At 39.7% G+C, this 10,882-nt stretch overlaps 1 non-coding gene across 1 annotated transcript; it reads left to right on the plus strand.

Moving 5' to 3' along the window:
• The first annotated feature begins 9,301 nt into the window (after positions 1 to 9,301).
• On the plus strand, positions 9,302 to 9,408 carry LOC141709881 (small nucleolar RNA R71). Its single transcript, XR_012570435.1, has one exon. It is a non-coding gene; the product is annotated as a small nucleolar RNA R71 (small nucleolar RNA).
• Positions 9,409 to 10,882: the final 1,474 nt, after the last annotated feature.

A 10,882-nucleotide genomic window follows, 5' to 3' on the forward strand; every position in this document is an offset into this window, starting at 1 on the left:
TGGATTAACTTGTTCCAAGAATTTTACTTCCCGAGTGTTGGGTAAGTAATCAAAAACTCTCTTATCAAGACAACAACCTTGTTGCGAATATAAAATACACCACAGAGCCGGATCCCTCCAGTTTTGAGCGAGTATTTAAATCCCCTTTTTAAAAGGAAGATCTTAAATATAAAAATGAGTTTTGGGATCCGCTCTAACTTTTGAAAATCATTTTAAAGACTTGAAAACACTTTAAAGAGTGTTTGGAATAATGCTGATTTAATAAAGTAAATCAGTCTCAATATAAAGAAATATCTGAATATTATTATTTAAATAATATTCCCATAAAGAATAATTGAGGTAGAAGTTGGAAAACTTATACTTGAAATGAATAGTAAATAATCAAAGATATACTTATATGAAAGTAATATCTTTATTTGAATATCAAAAGTAAGTTTGATTATCGAACATTATTCTTTAATAAATAAAGAATATTAATAAATAATAAGCGGAGTCATAATACCTCGAATGAATATTATAAATAATATTCATTAAATAAAATAAAGGAGTCATACATCCTGAAATGAATATCCAAGTAATATTCAATAAATAATATAAAGGAGTCATAAGTCCTCGAATGAATATTCAAGATAATATTCATTAATAAAATAAAGTTATCGAATAAACCTTATTCGATTAATAGTTTTGAAAACTATAACCATATATATATAAATATATATATATAAAATCTACTCGGGATCCTCGACTCCCGGTTTTAGAAAATGTTTTCACCTTTGGGTCCCTATACTAAGGGTATATGCAAATTACCGCTATTCTCTAGCATAGGTATTATCAACTGAACCAACAGATATATATGGCAAGAATACGAAACAGGAATGCATATGTATCATATCACATGCTACAATATATTGCAAGAATTTGCTAATATAACCATCATGCATCTATTACAAGATAATGCATATACAAGTGTATACATCACAACAACAGTATAACGGGTAGAAAACTTGCCTGAGCGACTGAGGGTTACGAATGGCTCGGGACGAGTCTGGTAACCTATAAACAACAAGTAAGTTGGAATTAAACCAAAGTCACTTGTAAATCTATACTCTAACCAACTCAAACTCTAACGCTCGTTTTGCGCTTACTGATTCTCTTAAGTCACTCGAGTACCCTCGGCTCCACCATTTTTAATAATTTAACCATTACTAGTTTTAAGGCGATTCCTTCGCGAGTGTCTTACCAACTGCCTAACACTCTTACCATAATTGTTTCATACACTAATTAACCCTTTTTGGTCTTTAACCTATGTTTCAAAGTAAGGCGAGGGGAAAAGTTTCGTTCGTGAAACGCCGTTACTTAAAACGGTCGTTTCTCCTAAACCTTACATCGGAATCAAACGAACTACATATCAAAACGAGGCTCGTAACATGAACTATCTAAACATGGCAATGGTCATAATCTAGCAGGGAATTCTCGGGTCCAAATGTTATGAACAAAAGCAGTCTAAAGTAAATCGGACATTACGACGGCTATGTTTACGCGATTTCCCAAATCTAAACCATTCCAAATCCACCACAATTCAACCCCAATTCACAATCCAATCAAAACTCCATCCATATTACTTTACAACAGCCCCAAATCAACTCATTATAATCAATTTACTTAATCCTAAAACTTGAATTTAAACTATACTACATTCTTTAATCAAATCATAAGATTTCAACATTCCAATCTCCACCATTCCAACCCAAACTCTTAAACAAACAAGTTTCAAGCTATTCTTTACTCTAACAACCAAAATCAACCTAATATACAAATTAAAGCTAGGGTTTGGAGATGATATACCTTCCTTGAAGTGGTGTGAGTAGCTAGGAAGCCTTAGGAAGCCTTGAGGAGTCTTAGGAAAGCTTGGATCTTAAAGGAAAAGCAAGAAAAAAATCAAGTTAAAAACCTTGAAATCACTATTCATTGTCTTCTTCATTGATTTATTGGAGAAGATAGAGAATGAATGGGATGCTTAAACTCATAATATAGCCATATCTATGCATAAGGAACACTAGGGAATTATCTTACCAATTTAGGAGGCTTGGATCTTGGATTTTGAAAATTCTTTCCTTTGAAATTGTAAAAAGCCGAGAGCAAGCTTTTGTTGAAGAGAAATAGATTTCTTTTGTTTTGATGAAATGATTTGTTTGGCTTGGTGGATGTAATTTTGTTTTTGTTTTGGTTAATTAACTTTTTAGCCTTAACTTTGTGTGGTTCTACTTCAACCACATCTCCTTCCTTCCCATGTCATGCTTATGTCATGCTATGATGTCATCTTCCCTTCCTTGTCCTCTTCTCATTGGCTGGGTGACATCATCCTCTCTAATCCCTTTGATTAACTTCCTAATTGTTTGCCTAATGACCGCTGATCTGTTATACGGTTCACTTAACTTTCGTTTTCGTTTATCGTTTGAGGGATCATACCCGGGATCTTATTACTTAGGTTCCCTTAACCTTTCTCAATATATTATATTCCTTTTATGATCCTATCTTATAATCCTTTAATTTAAATCCTTTTTATCCTGTTACCTTATACTCAATTCTTTCCGTATCTAATGGATTTTCGGGAAAAATCAAAGTGTTCGGAATTGGATTCTAACGATCTTTACATACACTTATATACCATGTAGAGTACTAATAAAATATCAGAATATCCATAACAGAACCCCTACATAGTGTGGCATGAAAAGTTTTCTCATTCAGCTAAAACACTATTCATAAGGGTTACAAAAAGTTGAAAATTTTGGGGGTTATTACACAACGCAAAAGGGATCATGGTATATGCGTGAGCTAAATGACATGATAAATAAAATAAAAAAAACTATATGGCAAAAATATGCAATTATATGAACTAAACTATCATGAATATACAACTACATGACACACACACAAAAATATTCCTTAACTACCATCCCCAAACTTAAAATCTTCATTGTCCCCAGTGAAGGTAGTAGAAAGGAACACAGGGTATACCTACTCGGAGAAATCATCATCATCACCCTCAGAGGGTGGAGTATCAGGAGGCGGATAAGCAGAGTCCTCACCAAAATTGGGCCACTGGATGTCAGCTCCAAGGCCTCTGAAAGCAGTCCCAAGTACAAGGGTGAGCTCCTGAGCGAACCTCCTCTGCGACTCATACATCGCATCCATCCTCCTCGACAGCCTCCTATACTGGGTATCAGCCATCCCAGCACCTTCCTGAGCTCTAGAAGAGCCTGCCTCATCACGACCCTGACTAGGCCTAGCCATGGTAGCACCAGCTGCTGGACGTCCTCCTGGAAGATGATATCCCAAACCATGCTCTTCGGGCTCTCCACCCGTCCACTCCTGCATCGTATTCAGAGTTGCTGAGTCAATAGGAGCGGCCGGTATCTGCAACTGCTCGTGAGAAGGCCAATGAACTCCCACTGCTCGGCACAGCTTCGTGACAGTAGATGCATAAAGGATGTTCATGTGCCTAGCTCCCCTCAAAAACTTCAGAATCCCTTGGTAGATGAACTCACCAAGGTCCACATAGTACTCCTCATTCAAGATCCCCCATAACAACCTTGCTCGCTCAACTGTAACCTCATGTGCATATGAAGTAGGCAAAATATTAGCACAAATAAAGGCATTCCATGCACGGGCATACCTATTCATCGCAATCGCTAGAAAAGAATGATACTCGTTAGATCCAGTCTTGAACCTCCATACCGTGCCCGGTTGACAGAGAGTAGCATAAATCAAATCCAAATCAAAGTCCTCGGGGGTCTTCTCATTCCAATTCTCCTTCGTGGGCTTCCACTGTCGCTGTCCAATCACATGACGAATCGCCGCGGGCTGATAATCAACTGTAAGCCCATGAACTACAGTAAACCCATTCTTGTCCGCCTTTGCGTTCGCATAAAACTCACGAACCACACTTATTGGAACCGCCTCCGACGACTCACAAAAAGAAATCCACCCCTTCTCCGCAATCATCGGCAACAACTCACCATCCCTCCCCGATGGTAAAAATCCCCTCTCCTTCAAAATTGGCTTAGCCAGAAGCCTAGTATACTCCTCCTCAGCAGCCCTATCCAACAAACGAGGTCTCGCAGTAGTTCCCCTCGAAGAATCAGCAGTAGGAACGGTGCTGCTGCTATCAATAGTTCGGGATCTCTTAGGTGCCATTAAAACTGAGAAAAAGTGTTTAAGAGTTGTGTTTTGAGTATAGGAGAGCATTTTAAGGTTGAAAGTATATGAGAATGTATATGGAGGAATTGTATGTATATATAGGGTAGGAATTAGGGTTAAAATTTGAGCAGGAGTGGGGTTTTTGGGAGATAAAACGTGGGTTATGGGAAAAGAAAGCGGTCGCCCAACAAGGCTGAGCGGGCGCCCAGGGGGTCTCTGGAAAAAAATTTTCTTGCCCAAATTTTTATGATTTTTTATGGTTTTGGATAGGTGGTTAACTTCTAAGGGTCCCTATAGTCACAATTCTTGGGTTGCCTCCCAAGAAGCGCTTCTTTTACGTCATTAGCTTGACGTAGAGTACTTCGATCAAGTTGACAATAAAACGACACTAACCACTTCCCGGTTTTCCGTGTCCCCATAGTAATGCTTCAATCTCTGACCATTAACCTTGGATGCTTGACCCAGATCATCCTCAAAAATCTCTACCGCCCCATGTGGAAACACAGTTTTGACAATAAAAGGTCCAGACCACCTTGATTTCAACTTTCCAGGCAAAAGTCGGAGACGAGAATTGAATAAAAGAACTTGTTGCCCCGGCACAAATGACTTAGGTAATAGCTTCCTGTCGTGCCACCTTTTTACTTTTTCCTTGTACATTTTGTTGTTCTCATACGCTTGAAGTCGAAATTCATCAAGTTCATTTAACTGAAGCATTCGCTTCTTCCCAGCTGCATCTAGATCAAGGTTCAACTTCTTCAACGCCCAATAAGCCTTATGTTCAAGCTCCGCAGGTAAATGACACCCCTTACCATAAACAAGTTGAAACGGAGACATCCCAAGTGGAGTCTTGTATGCTATTCTATAAGCCCAAACAGCTTCATCGAGCTTTAAAGACCAATCCTTCCTTGACGGACAAACAACTTTCTCTAGAATGCACTTGATCTCTCTATTAGACACTTCAGCTTGACCATTCATTTGCGGATGATAGGCAGCAGCAACACGATGATTCACATTGTAGCGCTGCATCATAGAAGTGAACTTACGATTGCAGAAATGCGACCCTTCATCACTTATGATTACTCGTGGCATTCCAAACCTTGTAAAAATCTGCTTATAAAGAAAATTCAACACTACCTTTGCATCATTCGTTGGTAGAGCCTTGACTTCTACCCATTTTGAGACATAATCGACTGCCAGCAAGATGTATTGATTATTGCAGGACAAGACAAATGGTCCCATGAAATCGATTCCCCAAACATCAAAGACCTCGACTTCAAGCATCACATTTACCGGCATCTCATCCTTCCTCGTAAGATTCTCCACTCTTTGGCAACGATCATACATTAAAACGAACTGATGTGCATCCTTAAAAAAAGTAGGCCAGAGAAAACTTGCTTGCAGAATACGAGCTACTGTCTTTTCACCACCATAATGTCCACCATAAACTGTGGAATGGTAGTCTCGTAATATCCCTTCCGTCTCACAGAATGGGATACATCTCCTGATGATCTGGTCAGCTCCTTGTCTAAACAAATACAGTTCATCCCACATGTACCACTTCACCTCATGCAGAAACTTCTTCTTTTGAGCTGCATTCATATTAGGAGGCATTATATTGCTGACAAGATAGTTCAAAATATCTGCGAACCATGGCTCTTCCTCCTGAACTGTGAACAACTGCTCATCTGGAAAAGATTTGTTGATCAATGTCGTATCATGTGAAGTAGAATCCGGAGTCTCCAATCTAGAGAGATGGTCAACTACTTGATTCTCAGTACATTTTCGATCCTTGATCTCTAACTCAAATTCCTGTAGCAAGAGCACCCAACGAATAAGTCTAGGCTTCGAATCCTTCTTAGAGACCAAATAGCGAATGGCAGCATGATCAGTGAATACTGTCACCTTTGTCCCAAGCAGATAAGATCGAAATTTTTCGAACCCAAAGAATATAGCCAAGAGCTCCTTCTCAGTAGTGGTGTAGTTCATTTGAGCTCCATTTAGAGTCTTACTCGTATAGTAGACCAAATGAAAAAGATTATTCTTGCGCTGCCCAAGAACTGCTCCCACTGCATAATCACTCGCATCACACATCATCTCAAAAGGTTCTGTCCAATCAGGTGCCGTAATAACTGGTGCAGTTATCAAACTCTTCTTGAGAGTCTCGAATGCCGCCAATCATTCATTATCAAAATTGAAAGGCACATCTTTCTCGAGCAAGTTGCACAACGGTTTAGATATCTTCGAGAAGTCCTTGATGAAACGCCGATAGAAGCCCGCATGACCAAGAAAACTACGGATTCCCTTCACAGAAATAGGTGGTGGAAGATTTTCAATGACTCCCACCTTGGATTTGTCCACCTCAAGACCCTTGCTAGAGACTTTATGCCCAAGAATAATTCCTTCACGCACCATAAAGTGACATTTTTCCCAGTTGAGCACCAAATTAGTTTTCACACACCTTTTGAGCACCGAACGAAGATTATTCAAACATTCATCATACGAATATCCAAAGACGAATAAGTCATCCATGAACACTTCGACATTGTTTCCAATCATATCAGAGAATATAGCCATCATACATCTCTGAAAAGTGGCAGGTGCACCACATAAGCCAAACTATACACTGCGAAAAGCAAAGGTGCCAAATGGACAAGTGAAAGTAGTCTTTTCTTGGTCTTCTGGTACAATGCAAATATGATTATACCCCGAATAGCCATCCAGAAGAAAATAATACTCATGACCGGCCAACCTATCAAGCATCTGATCAATAAATGGAAGAGGGAAGTAATCCTTTCTCGTGGCTTGGTTCAACTCTCTGTAATCCATGCATACCCTACATCCTGTGACTGTTCGAGTGGGGATGAGCTCATTCTTCTCATTTGCTACCACAGTTATACCTCCTTTCTTAGGTACACATTGCACGGGGCTCACCCAAGAACTGCCAAAAATAGGATATATGATTCCTGCATCCAGCCACTTCAGAATTTCTTTCTTCACCACTTCTTTCATGATAGGATTAAGTCGTCTTTGTTGCTCAACAGTCGGCTTACTACCTTCCTCTAGCAGAATTTTATGCATGCAGTACGAAGGGATGATCCCTTTGATATCTGCTATAGTCCATCCGATAGCCGATTTGAATTCTCTCAAGATCCTCAAGAGCTTGTCCTCTTCACTACCTGAAAGGTCAGACGCAATAATAACAGGTAAAGTAGATGCATCACCTAAAAAAGAATACCTCAAGTGTTCAGGCAATGGTTTAAGCTCCAAAGTAGGTGCTTCCTCAATAGATGGTTTGAGCTTTCCTTCACCATTCTTGAGATCAGAAGTACCAAGAGATTCAAATGGCATGTCTAGCTTTCGCCTCCAAGGAGAAGCATTTAGATATTGTAGTTGCTCATTGCCATCCTCATCATCACTGTCAAACTCCCCCACTAAGGCTTTCTCTAAGGCATCAGACACTAGCATATGATCAAGTTCTAAAGTTACCGCATAATCAATCAAATCCACCTTTAAGCACTCCTCGTCTTCTGTAGGGAATTTCATCGCCTTGAATACATTGAATGTCACATCCTGATCCTGCACCCTCATAGTAAGTTCACCTTTCTGCACATCTATCAAGGTACGGCCTGTAGCCAAGAAAGGTCTTCCCAAGATTATGAGAATCTTCTTATCTTCCTCGAAATCCAAAATGACAAAGTCTACAGGGAAGAAGAGCTTATCCACCTTTACTAACACATCCTCCACTATGCCTCGTGGATATGTAATAGAACGATCAGCCAATTGTAGAGACATGTAGGTGGGCTTTGGATCAGGCAAATTCAACTTTTTGAAGATAGACAATGGCATCAGATTGATGCTTTCTCCCAAATCGCACAGGCATTTATCAAAAAACAACTTGCCAATGGTGCAAGGAATGGTGAAGCTACCCGGATCTTTAAGCTTTGGAGGCAATTTTTGTTGCAGCACAACACTACACTCTTCCGTTAGAGCAACGGTCTCAAGGTCATCCAGTTTCACCTTCCTTGAAAGAATACTCTTCATGAATTTTGCATAACTAGGCGTTTGCTCCAGAGCCTCAGCGAAAGGTATGTTGATGTGAAGTTTCTTGAACACCTCCAGAAACTTACCGAACTGCTTATCCAGCTTTTGTTGTTGCAATCTCTTAGGGAAAGGTGGTGGAGGATAGAGCTGTTTCTCCCCTGTATTACCCTCAGGCAGAATGTGTTCAACAGTAGTCTTCCTTGGTTCTGCCGCTTTCTCCTTTTACTTCTCTTCTTCATCAACAACTTCAGCTTCTCCGTCTTTCACTTTTTCAGGATCAGCAACTTTTCCAGACCTTAAGGTAATAGCCTTGACTTGCTCTTTATCTTCCTTCCTGCCTGGCACTTCAGTATTGCTGGGAAGTGTGCTAGGTTGATGATTGAGCACTGCATTGGCTATTTGTCTGATTTGATTTTCCAAGGTCTTGATAGAAACAGCCTGACTTTTGCACAACAGCTTGAGCTCCTCGAAATCAGCACTAGAAGGTGGAGCAGCACCTCCTTGTTGAGGATATGATTGCCTTTGAGTGTAATGCTGTGGTTGCTGGAATCCCGGTGGATTAAACTGTTTACAGATAGGCTGCTGATATGGTTGCTGAACAGCATTCTGATTATTGCTCCAGCTGAAATTGGGATGATTTTTATTGTTAGGATGATAAGTAGTTGGCACAGGCTGCTGCGGTCACTGATAATTGTTCACATACTGAACAGATTCATTCACAAGAGAACACTGATTCGTAGCATGAGAGCCTGCACAAAGCTCACATACCATAGCTATATGATTGACTCCATAAGTGGCTAAAGAATCGACCTTCAAAGACAGCGCTTGGAGCTGCACTGCAATAGCTGTAGTTGCATCAACTTCCAGAATACCTACTACCTTCCCAGGCATCATCCTTTGAGTTGGGTTTTGATGCTCATTTGCAGCCATAGTTTCAATAAGATTATAAGCCTCAGTATAGCTTTTGGCCTACAAGGCGCCTCCAGCTACTGCATCGAGCATGGGCCGAGATTGGGCCCCCAAACCATTATAGAATTCAGTGATCACCATCCAGTCAGGCATACCATGATGTGGACACTTTCTCAACATCTCCTTGTAGCGCTCCCAAGCTTCGCACATAGATTCTGTTGGTTGCTGCGCAAACTGAGTAAGAGCACTCCTCATAGCTGCAGTCTTCGCCATTGGATAGAACTTCACTAGAAACTTTTGCGCAAGATCTTGCCAAGTAGTGATGGACCCAGCTGGTTCAGAATGTAACCAGTCCTTAGCTTTATTCCTCAGAGAGAATGGGAAAAGCCTCAGCTTTATAGCCTCATCAGTCACACCATTATATTTGAAAGTACTACAGATCTCGACAAAATTCCTGATGTGCATGTTGGGGTCTTCAGTCGCAGCACCTCCGAAAGAAACAGAATTCTGCACCAACTGAATAGTGCCCGACTTAATTTCAAAAGTGTTATCCTGAATAGCCGGATGAAGGATGCTTGACTAAATGTCATCAACTTTAGGCCGAGAAAATTCCATAAGAGCTGGATTTGCCGGAACTATACGATCACCCATGATTATTGGTTCTTTCTGCTCACTCTCTTTATCCGAATCTTCAAAATCTATCTTCTCCGGAATATCAAGAACTGAGTCTGTCTCCTCAGTCGTATCTAAAGTCCTCTTGCGAGTATGAGAACATGTTTGCATAAACGCTCGCTAAAGTACCTGAAACACAATCGGAAATAATAAGTAACACGTCTTAATCAATGAGTCCTAATGACCACTGATGGGGAGTACATAAACTAAACAAATATGCCGAGTCCCCGGCAGCGGCGCCAAAAACTTGTTAGGCACAAAACACGCGCTAATAATTCACGCAAGTATACGCGTTCGTAAGTAATATAGAATAAATTCTAGTTCATTCCCACATGGACTCAGACTAATTATGTTCAATTAACACTTACTCACCAATGTATAATTACTTCTCAATGTCAAGACAATAACACTTTGATTTGATTAACTAATTATTAACTATAATTAACTACGAGAATTAAACACTTAATTAACACTTGAATTAACAATATTAAACACACATGAGATCATAACTTCATTACTACTTCCTTCAATAGTTATCGTTATTACCCTTAGCATGAAATGATGATGATATTAATCGAATAACACGAAACTGATAAAAACCAACTTTCGTTGTCTAATACCATTCTACCAAACATCTACAATTAAGATAGAAGTTGAATATGCATCAATTATGTTGAGACCCTATATGTCTACAGAATTTGACAACATAATGATTTAAGCACAAGTTATTCCTTATGATTACACAGGGCAAGTAAAACGGTTAGAGTTACCCACTAATCATGCATACACATACATGAACCTATGCTAGTATGGCAAGTTCTAAACCTCAAGATCCACCATCGCTTCACAAGAGATTAACACCCTATCTTATATGTTCGCGACACACATAAGATGAATAAGCACAATATATGCTAGATATCATACAATCATCACACACTAAGGTATTAAACAACTAACTAAAGAATTCCATAGTAAATCCGTTACGACCCCATGATCACGATTAGCCCATGATAGAACTCATCGTCACCATGGGTTCATATGAAAACATGATAATAATACA

This window comes from Apium graveolens, chromosome 2 (assembly GCF_009905375.1).
Source record: "Apium graveolens cultivar Ventura chromosome 2, ASM990537v1, whole genome shotgun sequence".
Taxonomy (NCBI): domain Eukaryota; kingdom Viridiplantae; phylum Streptophyta; class Magnoliopsida; order Apiales; family Apiaceae; genus Apium; species Apium graveolens.